The sequence below is a fragment of the Rhinopithecus bieti genome, unplaced genomic scaffold (genome assembly GCF_001698545.2).
Source record: "Rhinopithecus bieti isolate Rb0 unplaced genomic scaffold, ASM169854v2 scaffold_42532, whole genome shotgun sequence".
NCBI lineage: Eukaryota > Metazoa > Chordata > Mammalia > Primates > Cercopithecidae > Rhinopithecus > Rhinopithecus bieti.
The window spans coordinates 1,267,535-1,285,476 of NW_016818301.1; the positions used below are offsets into that span (position 1 = coordinate 1,267,535).

The 17,942-nt window shown below is 42.2% G+C and overlaps 1 protein-coding gene across 2 annotated transcripts in view; it reads left to right on the forward strand.

Moving 5' to 3' along the window:
- The window catches only part of NHEJ1 (non-homologous end joining factor 1), an 88,776-nt gene that overhangs the window by 16,646 nt on the left and 54,188 nt on the right, over positions 1-17,942 (forward strand). The window lies entirely within an intron of this gene.

Consider the following 17,942-nt stretch of genomic DNA (forward strand, 5'->3'; position numbering starts at 1 on the left):
TATGACTTGTTGGTTATACAGTTAGTACCTTAGTATTATTGCCCCATTTTCTTTTTTCTTTTCTTTTTTTTTTTTTTTTTTTTTTTGAGATGGAGTTTCGCTCTTGTTGTCCAGGCTGGAGTGCAATGTGCGATCTCGGCTCACCACAACCTCCGCCTCCCAGGTTCAAGCAATTCTCCTGCCTCAACCTCCTAAGTAGCTGGGATTACAGGTGTGTGCCACCACACCCAGCTAATTTTGTATTTTAGTAGAGATGGGATTTCTCCAAGTTGGTCAGGCTGGTCTGGAACTCCTGACCTCAGGTGACCACCCGCCTCGGCCTCCCAAAGTGCTGGGATTACAAGTGTGAGCCACTGCGCCCAGCGTATTGCCCCATTTTCTAATTATATATATTACCCAAGTTGGTACTTTATCATCTAAGTAAATAATGCTATTATAATCTGGTGTTATATATAGATTATTTATATTTCTGCATTGTCTTCTGGATTAATTTGTAAGCCCTTTGTGGACGGGGTCTCTGTCCCATACCTCTTTTGAACCCTAAATTAGCACTTTTTAAAGGGCTAGGCATAAAGCAAGTATTCTTTATTTGGAACCTCCCGTTCTGCCTCTGCGCATTGACTGAGCTGCAGTGCTTGGGGTCTAAACACTAAATGCAAAAAATGTGAGGTAGGTGCTTAGTCCAGGTACTGAAGCAATTGTAAGTCTGGAGAAGAAGGAAAACTTGTATTACTAAGTCCTGAAACAGAAAAGGTTTCAAGTCTTTTTGTTGTTGTTGTTGTTGTTTTGTTTTGTTTCTTTTGAAATGGAGTCTCACTTGCTCTGTCACCCAGACTGGAGTACCATGGCACAATCTTGGCTCACTGCAACCTCCCTCTCCCGGGTTCAAGCAATTCTCTACCTCAACGTCCCAAGTAGCTGGGATTACAGGCACGCACCGCCACACCCAACTAATTTTTGTATTTTTAGTAGAAACGGGATTTCACCATGTTGATCAGGCTGGTCTTGAACTTCTGGCCTCAAGTGATCCACCCTCCTTGACCTCCCAAAATGCTGGGATTATAGATGTGAGCCACCATGCCCAGCCTAGAAAAGGTTTCAAGTTTTTATGGGTAAAGAGAGACTGTTAAACCTAAACTTGTGACTGAGAGAGATTTCTTAGGCCATTTTTCTCTTAGATAGCTTCCCCTGTCTATAAGTTTAGGTATTAAGGCTGGGGATAACATACTGGTTCCCTGCCTCATCCCCTTAGTTAAGCACTGCAAGGCTTGTTCTTAGCTCAGTAGAGAGGTCTCGTCCTGATCTAGTGCCTGCATACCTATCCAGCTTGACTTCTTAACATTTTTCTCTATGTACTTTATGCCTTAGATATATGGAATGACTTTTAATTTCCCCAAATGCTGTTTTATCTTATCTTTAGATACACATTCTTCCCATGATCTAGAATGCCCAATGTTCTGGCCTTATCTAACTTGTAAACTTCTTTTCTTTTTTTTTTTTTTTTTTTTTGAGACAGAGTCTCGCTCTGTCGCCCAGGCTGGAGTGCAGTGGCGTGATCTCGGCTCACTGCAAGCTCCGCCTTCCGGGTTCACGCCATTCTCCTGCCTCAGCCTCCCGAGTAGCTGGGACTACAGGCGCCAGTCACCATGCCCGGCTAAGTTTTTGTATTTTTAGTAGCGATGGGGTTTCACTGTGGTCTCGATCTCCTGACCTTGTGATCCGCCCACTTCGGCCTCCCAAAGTGCTGGGATTAAAGGCATGAGCCACCGTGCCTGGCCCTAACTTGTAAACTTCTGTTAATCTTCTAGATGTCAGCTTCACATTGTTTGGGAGACCTTTCTGTACTCTGCTTGTAAGGACTATTCTTCTTCCCTGCTGCTATAGTACCTTGGATTATACCTCTGTTTTACCTCTTATAACATTGTAATATTATTGTTTGTACATTTGCAAGGCTATGGCTTTCTCCTGCACTGATCTGTGGACTCTCTGAGGCAAGGACCATGCTGAATGCGTTTCTATATCCCCAGCACTGTGCATGGTGCCTACAGGTAGTAAGTCTTCAATAAGTTTGGATTAATATTTTGATAAGTCTAAGCTAGGGGAATTTTATAAAAATTATGACAGTGTGGCCTGTGGATACAATGTTACTTTTCTTTGGCTGGAGTGCAGTGGGGTGATCTCAGTTCACTGCAACCTCTGCCTCCCGGGTTCAAGAGATTCTTGTGCCTCAGCCTCCTGAGTAGCTGGGATTACAGGTGTGCCCCACCACACCCTGCTAATTTTTGTATTTTTAGTAGAGGCAGGGTTTCACCATGTTGGCCAGGCTGGTTTTGAATGCCTGGCCTCATGCAGTCCATCCACCTTGGCCTCCCAAAGTGCTGAGATTACAGGCATGTAATTACAGCCACTGCACCTGGCTCAGTGTTGCTTATTAGACCTGTATTTGGGGTCTTCAGTTATTCTCATGGCTTATTTTGCAGCTTTGGATAAATCACTTCTCATTTGTAAAATTGGAGGCTCATCGTTTTCATACTATAGGTTGGGAGGAGCCCTGCAGAATTGAATGAGAAAGCATATAGAATTTAGGTGGCAGCACAGGAAGAGTATTAGTGTTTTGGAACCAGCTACTTCAAGAATACTGGTCCTGTAGGTTCTGAGTGGATCAATCTTATAGACTTGTAGAATTTTATTTTATCTGGAAAGGAAGTGAGAGATAGGTAGTTGTAGTTATAGCTTTCTATTTTATAGATGAATTGTAGTTATAGCTTTCTATTTTATAGATGAAGAAGTTGAGCCTCAGAGAGGTTAAGTGACTTGCCTAAGGTCATATAGCTGTAGCTTTATGTTTAGGACTTCCCACATTTCTTGACACATAGTCTAGGATTATCTCTGTTTTGTTTTGCTACTTTAACTGGTTGTACACACCAGTTAGGAGAGACATAAGGGCTGGGATAATATGGAATTCTTATGACCTCTGGGGTCATTGCACTGTCCTCAGAATGTCCTGTATAGCTGCTAGAACTGAAAGGTTTCCTACTGGGGCTGTAGAACTTCTTATGACTACTGCATCTTTTTAGTTACTCTGCTTGCCCGGGGTCCTACAAACAGGACACAGAAGGGTCATGGGGTCACCCAAGACTGAACTGAAAGGATGTGCCATCAAAATAAGCAACATGGAATAGGAAGATAAACAAACCAGGGAGAGAGCTCGGGATGAAGGCACAGGGGGGCCAGGGCTGGTGTTAGAGGGCCATGCGGTCATTGCCTGGGGTCAGTTTTTAAAATTCTCATTGAGATTATTACTAGGCAAGAGGCTATAGACAATAAGGCACAGGGGGCAGTAGGCCAGGCAGGTTGCTAGGATACTAAGGCTCGGGAAAATAAGAATTGAGCAGGGGTTACTTCTCCCTATTTGGTCCTTTTGTTTTTCCACTCTCTCTAAGAGCCTCTGATTTCTCATTTCTGGGGAACCCAAGGAGCCAATTGATAGTGGCCTGACTAGAGGGGGAATACTGACAATATTGACTTAAGTCAAGGCTGGGTGGGGTGCCTGTTGGCATGATCTTCATGGAGGCCAAGAACCCTATATAGGGCATTTTGTAGGACTGGGAGTTGAGAGGCATCTTTAGGAGTGAAAGAAGAGTCAGGGACTTAGGGACTGTTGTTACACGGCAGTAGGAACCGTATGAAAAAGGAAGTTTAGGATGACTGGGCAGAGCCCACTCTCAGTCTAGTCCACTGGAGGGAGTTCCTTCCCCTGGCCCTGTCCATGCCTCGCTCTCTCCATCTGGTTGCCATCAGGCTGTGTGGCTGCTGGCGGGCTCTTTATTTATTTATCCCAGTGTAATGGGGTGAGGAGGGAGCTGGCCTAAGGCTGGCATTCCAAGGCCATGCCACTGAGCCACAGGCGGTTTGCATGGGTGTGTGAGTCACTGGGGCTGCATGCTGCTCAAACCAGACGCGGCCAGGCTCAGGGACAGCAGGCAGCCCAAAATAGAGCCCCGCCCTCTACAGCTGGCAACCCCTGGCTAGGAATCGGCTCTTGACACCAAAACCTGGGCAGTTGCATGAAGTTGGCTTCCTTTGGTAGGGGTCCCTTAGCAGAGATGGAGATTTTGCAATTCTTTCCTCCTCTTTCTTCATAGGAGGGTATTCAGCATAGCAGTCGTTCTTACTGCTGCATTCTGAATGCCTTATAAGTCTTAAATATTATCTGTTCAGTATAATACCTTAGCTAAGAAATTAGGGGGCTATAGGTAACGTTGATTTGACTTAGCATCCTAAATGCAGCCATAGTTGTTATATTCTGTCTAGTTTTAGTTACTGTCTTCAGTTCCTGTCTGGTTGCAGCCTGATTCTAGAGCAGATACTTTAAGCTATGAAGATAGTCACTGCTGCTCTTATGAAGCAACAGCTTATATCACTTGGGGAAGATGGGCAATGCTTTAACTTGAAAATTGCCATCCTTTTAAGCTTGTTCACAGTTCTACTTGGTTTCTTTGGCTGGCTCTCCATCTTCTGCCTGCCTCTTAAAGGTTAGTGTTTCCCAGGATCAGGTCCCTGATCCTCTGACGCTACACTTTCGTTCCTCTGGGTCGTCTCCTCTAGACACCAGTGTCAACTATTGTTGGTACATCACTGAATACCAATTTTATATCTCCACTGTGTTTTAGGCCCATATTTCTTTCTGCATATTTGGCATTTCCACCTGGATGTCCCACATAAAGCATATCCTGAACATGTCCAAAATGAATTATCTACTCCCCCAGACTATTTCTCTTATATTCCTTAAATTGGGGAATTATACCATTATCCGTTCAGTTTTCTAAGCTAGAAATTTGGGAGTCACCCACTTTCCTCTTTGTCCTTACTTTCAAAGCCTAATTTATTGACTGTCTTTTGAATCTGCCTGTCTTCTCTATTCCAGCTTCTGTTGTCTGAGATTAGCCATTTTCTCTCCCCTTTCCCCACTCACCCCTGCCTTTTTTTTTTGAGACCAAGTCTCACTCTGTTGTCCAAGCTGGAGTACAGTGGCATGATCTCAGCTCACTGTAACCTCTGCCTCCTGGGTTCAAGCGATTCTCATGCCTCAGCCTCCTGAGTAGCTGGGAATACAGGCTTGAGCTACCACACCTGGCTAATTTTTGTATTTTTTGTAGAGATGGAGTTTCACCATGTTGGCCAGGCTGGTCTTGAACTCCTGACCTCAGGTGATCCACCTTCCTTGGCCTCCCAAACTGTTAGGATTACAAGTGTGAGCCACTGTGCTTGGCCTTTCTGTCCCTTTTTTGGCTTGACCATGCAGCAGCCTCCTAACTTGTCTCCTGGTCAGTTCTTATTCCCCTGCAGTTGAACTTGTAGTTTTGTCAGAGTGATGTCTTTGAAACCCAAACTTGATTATGCCACTTTTTTGCTTAGAATCCTTTAGTGGTTCCCAGTTTCCTACAGGATAAAGTTCAAACTCCTTGCACGCCACACATGATCATTTATGATTTGATCCTGTTGACCTCTTCAGCCTGCTCCTCTGGCATTCCACTATAGCGCCTTTAAATACCATCTTGTGATGAATCCCACATTTATTCTTCACTGTAGATCTTACCCTGAAACTCCAGACTGCTTGTTCAACATTTTCATGAAGAAGTCTAAAAAAATCTTAAATTCAACATGTCCAAAATTGAACTTCCAGTCTTATGCCCAGATTTGCTTTTCCAACAATCCCTTCCCATCTAAGTTGATGGAAGTTTCATTCTTTCACTTTTAGTTGGGTGAAAAAACCTTGGAGTCATCCTGACTGCTGTCCTCTCACTTCCTACAGTCAGTCCATCAGGAAATCCTGTTGGCTCTACCTTAAAACTATGCCCATATTCCCATCTCTGCTGCTACCATACTGGAGCCACCGTCATCTCCTACCTGCATTATGGCAAAAACCGCCTTACTGGTATCCTGCAGCTACTCCTACCTCTCCTGGCCTATTATCAACAAAGCAATCTTATTAAGTTACAAGGCACATCATGATATTCTTCTGCTCAAAGCCCTTCACTGGCTTAACACTTCATGTATAGAGTAAAATTCAAAGACTTCACCATGGCCTGTAAAACCCTATATGATCTTATAGAACTCTCTTACCTTTCTTACCTCATTTCCTACAGTTCTCCCTCATTCACTCCACTGCATACACACTGGCCGCTTGCTGTTTTTCTAACACTCTAAGCATGCACTGCCTTTAGTCCTTTACATTGGTTGTTCCCTCCACCTGGAATGTTCTTTCTTCAGATATTTGTGTGGCCAACTTCCTCACTTCCTTAAAGTCTGTAGTAGTTATCCATTGTTGTGTAACAAATTGTCCCAAAATGTAATGGCTTAAAATAACACACATGGTTATTGCATGGTTTCTGAGAGTCAGGTATCTAGGAGCAGCTTAGTGGGTGCGATTCTGGCTCAGCATCTCTCATGAGTTGCAGTCAATATGTCAGCTGGTAAATGCAGTCATTGTAAGATCTGGATAATTCATATCCAAGCTTTCTCATGTGGTTATTGGCAGGAGGTGCCATTTCTTGCCACATGGCCTGTCCATAGGGCTACTCACAGGACCTGGTTTCCTCCAGAGCCAGTGATCCAAGAGACAGAGACCAAGGCCGGTTGTGGTGGCTCATACCTGTAATCCCAGCACTTTAGGAGGCCAAGGCGGGCGAGGTCAGGAGTTCAAGACCAACCTGGCCAACATGGCAAAACTCCGTCTCTACTAAAAATACAAAAATTAGCTAGACGTGATGGCATACACCTGTAATCCCAGCTACTCAGGAGGCTGAGGTAGGAGAATTGCTTGAACCCGGGAGGCAGAGGTTGCAGTGAGCTGAGATCACACCACTGCACTCCAGCCTGGGTGACAGAATGAGATTCTGTCTCAAAAAAAAAAAAGGAAGTGAGAAATGAAACCAAGACCAAATGGACCTGCAGTCCTTTTATAACCTAATTTCAGAAGTTACATTCTATCACTATCTCACTGTATTCTTTTTATTAGAAATGAGTCACTAAGTCTAGGTCACAGTTAAGTGGAGGGTAATTAAACTTCACCTCTTAAGGGGAGCTGTGTCAAAGAATTTGGAGCCATAGCTACATAGACTACATCCATCTGCGTGGACTACAGCAATGTCTTTGTTCAAATGTTACCTTCCCAATAGAGTGTACCCTGACCACTCATTTAAAGTTGTAAGCTCCATTTCTCCCCCTTGCACCTTAGAACTCCCATTTCACCTTATCATCCTCTACTTTTTATTTTTTCCATAGCATCTAATTTCCAACATATTGCCATAAAATTTACTTATTTTATTATGCTTATTGTTTATGGTCTATTTACTGTCTGTTAGAATGTAAGCTCAACAAGTACAAAGATGTATGTTTTGTGCACTGGTCTAGCCCAAGTGCCTAGAAACGTGCCTCCACACATAGTAGGGACTCTATAAGTATTTGTTGAATAGATGAAGGACTCGTATCTTCCCACTCTTTTTTTGAATAGGCCTTATGAATAGGCCATCAAATAATCACCTGTTGGTAGCCTTAGACATAGGCAGCCTCACATGTAATAGATGAATAGCCTATATTCCCATTCTACTACCTGCCTTATTTCTTTGGCATTTATGTTTTCTGAAAGGCAGTCCCAACTTTGGGATGAAGTATATATAAACCTTGAATCTTTTATTATTGAGAAATCCCAGAACCTCTCTTTTTTTAGAGCCAGTTAAGAGACTGACACCTCAAAAGTCAAAAGAATAAGTACCTAACAAAATCCTGGAAAGAAAATTAGTCAGAGAGTCACAAGGGCTCCACTTCCACAGTTGGAAGGGCTACCCTTTTACCATGTACCTATTGTTCAATAGGTAGAGCAAGCCATAGGATTCAGGGTGTTTTTTAGTATCCTTGTGGGCATCGTAAAGAAGGAGAAGTCTAGATGCATGAGAATATGCTCCCTCCTATTGTGTGTGTCGGTTCTCCGACCTAGAAAAACTTGCAGTTAGTTCATCCTTTCAGTATTCGGTCAGGTGCACGTGGGCTGAATGAGGTTCTGTGAGCATATAAAGTATGATAATATTGCCATCAAAGAGCTTACAGCGCTTAGTTAATGATAATAAGGGCCACAGTAATGGAGTGATTAGAAAAAGCTTTCTATAAATGGCAGGACTTAACTGGGCTTTGATTGAGGTTTTGATTGAAGACTATGTGGAAGGCATTTTAGGTGGGAAGCACGTGGGCAAAAGATGGAAAATAAGAATAAGAATGGATGAGGACTAGTAGAAAATAAAGTTAGCAAGATAATAACTTGAGGCTAAATTGTGAGGGCCTTGAATGTTGGGCTGGCAGATTAGTGTTTTATTCTGAAAGTGGTTTTTTTTTTTTTTTTTTTTTTTTTTTTTGCCTGTAACATTTATTTCTCCACTTAGTTCAGTTGTTAACAACTGTCATTATGTGCAGTGATTCTCAAGCAGGGACACATCTCCTAGGAAGGAGATGGGGCACATTCTCCTTGCACTTATTAATTACTGTTGCAGATAGTGGGAAGCCATTGAAAATTTTGACTGGAGAATTAACATATGAAGGTAATCTTTAGGAAGATTAGGCTCTTGGTCATATGCTTATGTGATTTGAAGAATAGTGATGCCATTGATAGACTAGGAAGATCATGGGTGGGGTCGGTTAAACTGTGGGCATATAAAAGAATGGTTTTCCTTATTGAAAATATGAATGTACCAGTATTTGAGCTCTGGAATGAAGGCTTATTCATTCTAGAATGAAATCTGGAATGAAAATCTCCAGGGAGGAAGGTATGGCTGTGCATGTTTCTCAACTACATTTTTTTTCCTAAATTTCGCCTTCTGATTCCTGTAGTAACCAGGGGTCACCACTTCTTCTTCTTCTTTTTTTTTTTTTCTCAAGAATAGCTAAAAGACTTCTTTCTTTATTTTCCTTTTGCAAAGGTTTATAAGGGCTTATGCTTTCAAAAGGAAATTTGTTAAAAATTTTAAAGTAATTTTTTTTTTCTTTTTTTTTGTTGAGATGGAGTCTCTCTCTGTTGCCCAGGCTAGAGTGCAATGGCATAATCTCTTACTGCAAGCTCTGCCTCCTGGGTTCATGCCATTCTCCTGCCTCAGCCTCACGAGTAGCTGGGACTACAGGCACCCGCCACCATGCCTGGCTAATTTTGTTTTGTATTTTTAGTAGAGCCGGGGTTTCACCATGTTAGCCAGGATGGTCTCGATCTCCTGACCTCGTGATCTGCGTGCCTCGGCTTCCCAAAGTGCTGGGATTACAGGTGTGAGCCACTGTGCCCAGCATTTTAAAGTAATTTTTTAAAAAAATTGTTAACATTTTGAGAGAGAACAAAAAGGAAATCAATATAGAAAGTACAAATGGGGCCGGGAGTGGTGGCTCAGTTCTGTAATCCCAACACTTTGGGAGGCTGAGGTAGGCAGATCAGTTGAGGTCGCGAGTTTGAGATCAGCCTGGCCAACATAGCGAAACCCCATCTCTACTAAAAATAAGAAAACTAGCTGGGTGCAGTGGTGGGTGCCTGTAATCCCAGCTACTCAGGAGGCTGAAGCAGGAGAATCACTTGAACATGGGAGGCGGAGGTTGCAGTGAGCTGAGATTGTGCCACTGCACTCCAGCCTGGGCAACAGAGCAAAACTCCATCTCAAAGAAACAAGCAAATCAAGAAACCAAATAGGGGCTAGGCGTGGTGGCACACGCCTGTAATCCCAACAGTTTGGGAGGCTGAAGTGGGTGGATCACCGGAGGTCAGGAGTTTGAGATGAGTCTGGCCAACATGGTAAAACTCCATCTCTACTAAAAATACAAAAATTAGCTGGGCTTGGTGGCACAGGCCTGTGATCGCAGCTACTTGGGAGACTGAGGGAGGAGAATCGCTTGAACTCTGGAGACTGAGGTTGCAGTGAACCAAGATTACATTGCTGCACTCCAGCCTGGGTGACAAAGAGAGACCTTATCTCAAAAAAAAAAAAAAGAAAAGAAAAGAAACCAAGAGAGAATACATTATGAGAAAGACACTGTCTCAAAAAAAGAATGAAAGAGGACAAAGTGGGTAAAAATTATCCATTTTGGGTTTCTGATTCTAAGAATCCCAATAGCAAAGGACTTTCCCATATCTCAAATTCTCTTATCCTAAAAAAATCTCAAAACCAGATATTACAAAATCATATATCTACAGGGGCCAGTCATATTACATAAATATGTATATCAGGCTGGATAGAAGACAATAGAGAGTTGTAGGGGCCTGTGGAAAACAAAATCATGCATGTTCCTATATCTAGATCCAGATAGGCTAGCACAGTTTAACAGACTCCGCTCCAGGGGGTTGTATATCTTACTTCACTCAAAGGAAGTTACCAACTCTGCCAAATTGAAAACTGTTTTTTCCTCTGTTTTGCTCCACCAAATCCACCATCAGTCTCTCATTTGGTTTATTTATTTATTTATTTTCTAATAGAGACAGGATCTCGCTACGTTGCCGAGGGCTGGTCTTGAACTCCTGGCTCAAGCAATTCGGCTGCCACGGCCTCCCAAAGTGCTGGGATTATAGGCATGAGCCATTCTTACTTGCTTTAAATCTCCAGTCTGAGAAATCTGGTTCAGATTTGATTTGTGAGGCAGTGATGATTGATGTTTGATGTCTTACTTCTTTTTTTTTTTTTTTTTTTTTTTTTTTTTTTTTTTTGAGAAGGAATCTCACTCTGTCCCCTAGGCTGGAGTGCAGTGGGTGATCTCAGCTCACTGCACCCTCCGCCTCCTGGGTTCAAACAATTCTCTTGCCTCAGCTCCCGAGTTGCTGGGATTACAGGCACTTGCCACAATGCCTGGCTAATTTTTTTTTATTTTTGGTAGAGACAAGGTTTCACCATGTTGGCCAAGCTGGTCTCAAACTCCTGACCTTGAGTGATCTGCCCGCCTTGGCCTCCCAAAGTGCTGGGATTACAGGCATGAGCCACTGTGCCTGGACTTGATGTCTTACTTCTGACAAATACCTAGCCCTTTTGGGCCTAACCTATAAGCTTCATGTACCTCCAGAGATTTTTGTGAAGATTTACACAATTGAGTCTCCCTCCTCTTCCCCCAGTAGAAGAAGGGTTTCATAAAAATCCATTTGTTACAGTATGGTCATTTAACAATGCCTTAGCCTATTTTTTACAACATCAATGGCTTATTTATAATTAGACTTAATTTGAAAACATAAGATGAAGATATTTTTTCACATACACGTTGAATATATACATATATTTATTTATTTATTTATTTATTTATTTATTTATTTATTTATTTTTTCATTGAGACAGAGTTTTTGCTCTTGTTGCCCGGCTGGAGTGCAATGGCGCAATCTCGGCTCACTGCAACCTCCGCCTTCCAGTTTCAAGCGATTCTCCTGCCTCAGCCTCCCAAATAGCTGGGATTACAGGAGCCCACCACACCACACCCGACTAATTTTTGTATTTTTAGTAGAGACGGGGTTTCACCATGTTGGCCAGGCTGGTCTCGAACTCCTGACCTCGTGATCCACCCACCTTGGTCTCCCAAAATGCTGGGATTACAGGCGTGAGCCACCGCACCTGGCCACATGTTGAATTTAAATGGATTATGGGACATACAAGTGAGAATGCCTAGGAAAGAGTTGAAAAAGTACAGTTGAAGCTCAGGTAGAAAAAAAGGATCTACAGAAATAGATTTGAGAATCTTCTACAAAGAAGTGATATTTGATGCCATGAGAATGGATGGATCTTTAACTGGGAAGAGTATGGAGAAAAGAACAAAGACCCAAAGATTGAGATTTGGGGAACAGTCATAACTGGAAGGAGTAATAGGAGCCAGTGATGGAAATGTGAGACAGGAAGATAATCAGAATAGCATAGTAGATTAGCCAAGAAAGGGTAACTAACAAATATAAAGTCCGTACTCTGTGTGTGCTAGACACAGGTGCTTTATCTAAGTTATAACTTAATCCTTACAACAAACCTATGGGCTAGGTGATATCTTCATTTGAAAGATAAAGAAGCAGAGGCTCAGTGGTGAACTAATTTGCCTAAGGCCATTCAGTTGATTTACCCATATTTGTCTTGACTCAAATCCCGTGCTATTTCCATCACCAAGGATGGCCTCAGTGTCATGTGCAGGAGAGGGACCAAAGAGAAGGGGTAACTGACTGACAGAGGAAAGGCCATTAGGCAGTTCATGGTCTTGGGCAATATCAGAAGAAAGCAGGCTATTAAAAAATGATGAATGGATAAGGCAATGGAGACAATGAGCGTAGAACTCTTCTCCAGAGATAGCTGGAGAGCTAGAAGTAGTTAAGCGAAATAAGATGGAAAGATGCATATGTGTTTGAAGGCAAAGGAGAAACCAGTGGAAAAGGAAAATTTTATGCTGATGAAGGGAAAGGAATGGTGTGGAAGCAGGAACCTGTGGTGTTGAGCCAAGTGGAAGGATTAGTTCTTTCTCTGGGATTTGTGGATGGCATGAAGGGATGGGCAGTACTTTGAAGATAGATGACTAGATTTCTGCATACTTCCAGCTTCTTTCCCCCAGGAGAGGCAGTCTTTTCATCCAATAATTTGTAAAGTCTTTTCCAAGGGCATTTAATTTCCCTGACTTAAAAAGAGAGTCAGATAGTTAAATGACCTTTCTGTTATGACAGAACTAGTGAAAGGGACAGAAGTAAAAGCACAAGCTATATTATTTTCCTCTTCTGAACTCTCAATGCTTTCTCTTTCCTGTGTCACTTACACTTTTGCCTCATATTCTAAGAATTGCTATACTTATCTCCCTGTTAGCTTACAGAGTACTCAAGGGCAGAACTGTCTTGCTCATTTTGTTTCTTCTTGTAATTTCTAACTCTACCTCAGGGCCTTGTAGATAGAAGGTACCTGGTTGTAGGCTTTTTAAAGGTGGTGGCATGAGAGGAATCTCTCACATTGGGACATGTTGTCTCTGGTTGTAGAAATTAGGAGAAAACAAAGAAAGTATCAAACAACTGACCTCTAAGTTTTACCTGGTCTGTTGGCTTCATAATTTTAACAGTATACCCAAAGTGTTCTCTTATATCCTTCACTTACGGGTGATATTTCTTTTGCATAGTGGGCCACATTGAAAAGTGAGAGTTCTATAAAGACTGAGTCCTGTAGGTTGGCAGCTTAGCTGTCCAGTATTTAGGAAATGAGACTGCAGGATTCACGGACATCCTTGTTATCTTCCATAAGGGAATTGTGAAGGGAGAAATTGCCAGAAGATCCCAGACTAACTTTTTTCATTCAGTGTGGGAGATCTTTGGTCTATTTGTTTTTCTATTTAGAAGTTTAAACTCTTTGTGGACAGTACTTATTAAGCCCATTGAAGATATGAAACTTGATGGAATTATACTGAAAAGTTAAAACATGTTTTCTGCCCTTAAAAATGGCCTTTTGATGGAGATTAAACTGCTGGAATTTACATATCTACAATGAATATTCTAAATACATTTTAAATATATAGTACATATATATAGTATATATAGTACATATATATAGTACATATATAGTACATATATATAGTATATATATAGTACATATATATATAGTGTGTATATATATATATAGTACCTGAGAGGAGGAAGAAATGGATTCATTTGGCATTTGGATGGGATCTGGGGTTCATAGCAGGCCAGTTTGGGAAAAGTATTTTTGGAAGAAGTTACTCTTGAGGTAAGAGTTCAGAGGAATATTATGTGGAGAATGGCTGCTAAAGGAAAAGACACAGCTAGATCTTTCACTGAGTTACACAATCTAAGGGGCTTTCCTGAAGTGTGGTGGTTTGAGGGAATCCTTTAAAAGCTCTTTGGCTTTTGTTAATCTTATGCTTGAAGCCTGAGCAGTTCTGATGCTATGCATTGCTCTCTTAGAATCTTTTACTCCAGAGAACCCCTTCTAATTTGGTATGGGTAAAGTTAGCAATGAAGAGAAATTCTGAGATGGGATAATACTGCTTGGTTTAAAGAAAGAATAGTTAATGGCAACTGCATTCTGTTTTCTGCAGCCGCCAGCACCTAGGGGAAGAGCATAGTGAAATTGCTGAGTTTAGTGAGTATATAGGAAATGCAAGTCTTAAGCAGAGTATCCCCTCTAAATTTGGGGTAACCTCTCATACTGAGGTGTAAAGAAGAATCAATATAAAATGGATAAGATTAGCTCTCTGCAGAGTAATCTATCCAACAGTTAATAAATACATTGCTCATGAAACTAGATGATAAATCTCAAGGGCCTGGGCCAGTATCTCAATGAAGGAAATTACAGCCTCTTAAATATTTTGTCCAGATTAGAGCCATGGAATTTTGAAGTGACTTTATCAATCTAAGGCTATATCAAGCTACTCTCTTTTACTTATGTGGAAATTGGGGTCCATAAGGATAAAATAACTCTACATAGACAAACAATTGTAGAATTTGGTACCAGAGCCCAGGACTCTGACCTTCTGGTCCAATGTTCTTCCATCATGTCCGATTGCCTTGCCACGTGTTATACGTGTTGGAAGTTTTGTGGGCAGTAGGCAAGATTGAGACCAATTTGTGAGCAGTATAGAGACCTAACTTAAAAGATAGGAAAATGGTTCAAAGCTAGAGCGCTCTGCCCCAAGTACTGCCTCTTTTCTTATTCCACATTCCTTGCTTGCCACTTTTAGTCTTGTACACCTCTAGACTCTTACAAGCAATTAAAGAAAAACCTTTATGTAATTAATTCATGATGTGTGAGGAAATGTACTAACAGAGGAACAGAGTTGTATAGAATCCAAAACAAGAAAAACCAAGGAGTAACTATTTATTAATTTAGCACAATGCCAAAACAGTGATACAGTAGAACGAGATGAATGTCTAGCTTGCACAATGTATGTAGACTATCCCCTAAAGCTATTTGCCGAGTTTTGCCCTTTTCCTGTGTTTAACAAGTAGCACTCTCAATATTTATTCAGCTTCCCAGGAAAAAGCAGCCGAAGATATTTTAGTAACTGGACTAGACTTCACCTTGTAAACTAATAAACTGGCATTTTAATTTCAAAATTAGTCTCTTATAATTTTTAGTTAACATCAGCCAATCTTCTAAAGTCTGAACATCCCTAAATGAACTAATAAAAACTGAGTTAGAGACTCTGGACCTTTGGTGACCCCTGCAATGTATAGAGTCCCCAGGAGGTGCTACCTGAACAGCCATGCAGGGTCTTTCAATTCATGTATCTATTTCCCTCCCCCAACATGTCTTATCAAAACACTGAATGCTGGGGCTCCTCTAACACCATCTTAGAATGTCAAGCTGCAGTTTTTTTTTTTTTTTTCTTTTTGAGACACAGTCTCGCTCTGTTGCCCAGGCTGGAGTGCAGTGGTGTGATCATTGCTCACTGCAGACTTGAAGTCCCAGGCTCAAGTGATCCTCCTGCCTCAGCCTCCCGAGTAGCTGGTACTATAGGCATGTACCACCATGCCTGGCTGATGTTTTTGTTATTTTTAGTAGATCCTGGGTCTCACTATTTTGCCCAGGCTGGTTTCGAGCTCCTGGCCTCAAGCGATCCTCCTGCCTCAGCCTCCCAAAGTGCTGGGATTATATACCTGAGGCACTGCACCCAGCCTCAAACTGGATTTAAAAGCACATCACAGACAAGTATTTGGAGAGTGCTTATTTGATGCTGTGCCTTTTGTTCAGTACCATAAGTAGACTCAACCATGCAACCCGTTTCATCCAACCTAACATGTACAGAAAGAAATCTTCTCTTCAGTTCTGGGGCTCTGCACAGCTGGAGAAGCCTTTGGACAGTAAATGGGAGATGTGGAAGTTCTAGCTTGGAACGGATCTCTTCAAGCACTCTTTTAACTCGTAACTTCCCTTTCTTTAACTTATCAGCCAGAGAAGGAGGGAAATATTGATGCCCTATTGCCACTCTGTTTTCTTACAGCCATTTTGGGAAATTTTGTGTCAGAGGACTTCCCAGAGTTTTGTTCCTCTGATCTAGAGAGCCCTAATACTTCTGGGTCTGAGGACTGGTTCTGGCTGTACTTACCTTGTCAGAACCACCTGGGAGGACCAGCAGTAATACCGACCAGTAGCCCCTCTCTCCTGAAACTGCTTCTGAGGTCTCAAAGCCTGAATCAAATGACCATTGTACTAGCCTTGTATTGGGGCTCAGAACGTCAGTTTTCGGCTTGTCCTCATATATAAATATAGGTCTCTCTAGATATAAAAAGTGAGAAAGTCTGTAAGTTGCATTTTTTTCTATACCCCCTTTCATAGGACACGCTAATGAGATGCATATCATTAAAGGTCTGATGTTTTGTGGGACGGAGCCTTTTAAACTGGATGTGCCTGGCTTAGTTATGGCAAATATTTACCAAAAAAAAAAGAAGGGACATACCATATAAAATTAGAGTTCTGAAAATAGAACTGAGAGAGGGAGAAAGAAAAAAAAAAAAAAACCAGGACAGAAAATACAGGCCAGTCTGTTTGGGGAAAAGGGAAAAAGAGATAAAATGAGAGAAACCTCGGCAGTAAAAACAGCATCTTGGTAAACAGACTATAAAAAAAATTGTGACCTGCTTTCTGGCAGCCCTGGCGGCCGTCGAACGGGTGAAGGTGGCGGAGCTGGCGTCTGTGTGGACACACCGTGCCCGGGGCGCACGGCTCCCCTGGCCGCGCAGGGCGTTAAATTTAGCCACATAATGATGGGCCTGAGGAGCAGCCTCTTGTTGACCACACCATAATTACTGCTTCGCTTTATGAATTTTATTTTGCTTATTCTGTTTCCTCCTTCTTTGGCATGAAGGAGGCCTGGAGTGGGGGGAGTCCCGCCCCCACATCCCTCCCCTTACAGGACAAATTAGTCTTCATAGAAACTTGGGCTCTTGGACCGCCAGGATAAAGAGTAAGCTCCCTTGATTAATCAGAGAGGGAGGAAGGTTTGCTGGTCCCCAAGGCTCTTGATTTATCATAGCAAAATCATAGGTGGGACTTGCTAGCCCCACTTCTCAGAGCTCTTGGAGAAAATGTCCCAAAGTCGTTCGTCTTAGATTAGATGGCACCTTCATGTGAGTCTGAGAGTTGAGACTCTTTTTCTGTTTATGCCTCCAAGAGCTAGACTCCCAGGTTTTGGATTTTTGGTCTTTGGTTCTAAACTTCCTAGCTAACTCTTTGGAAGTTTAGTTTTGACATTCTACATCATGTATAGGCGTATTGTTTTACATATTTCAGTCTTGATGATAACTGAATTCTTGAAGCTGAGGATCTAATGCAATCAAGTAAGTTTGTTTAGGTAAAAAAAATAGTTGTTCAGAATATTCTTTTTTTTTTTTTTTGAGACAGAGTCTCGCTCTGTCATCCAGACTGGAGTACAGTGGCGCAATCTTGGCTCACTGTAAACTCCGCCTCCCGGGTTCACGCCATTCTCCTGCCTCAACCTCCCAAGAAGCTGGGACTATAGGCACCTGCCACCATGCCCGGCTAATTTTTTTGTGTTTTTAGTAGAGATGGGGTTTCACTGTGTTAGCCAGGATGGTCTTGATCTCCTGACCTCATGATCCACCCGCCTTGGCCTCCCAAAGTGCTGGGATCACAGGCGTGAGCCACCACACCCAGCCCAGAATATTCTATTGAAGCCTCAAATATTCTTCTTCTTGGGCACTTGGCTAGATGATGATCTTCTTGGATTTAGTTCACTACAGCATACCATGGCCTTTGTTAGAGTGGTATTCCGAGACTTAATTTTACCTACAACTCTAGGGAAGGGGCCAAAAGCCCTTGCTCTCAGACCAAACCATATGGGGTATAGAAAGTAGCTATAGGAAGTGCATTAGAAGAGTTGTATGGACTAGGTACTAGGTCATTGGGGGTGAAGTTCTTGAAGGGTGACCTAGGCTGGCAGCTACTTAT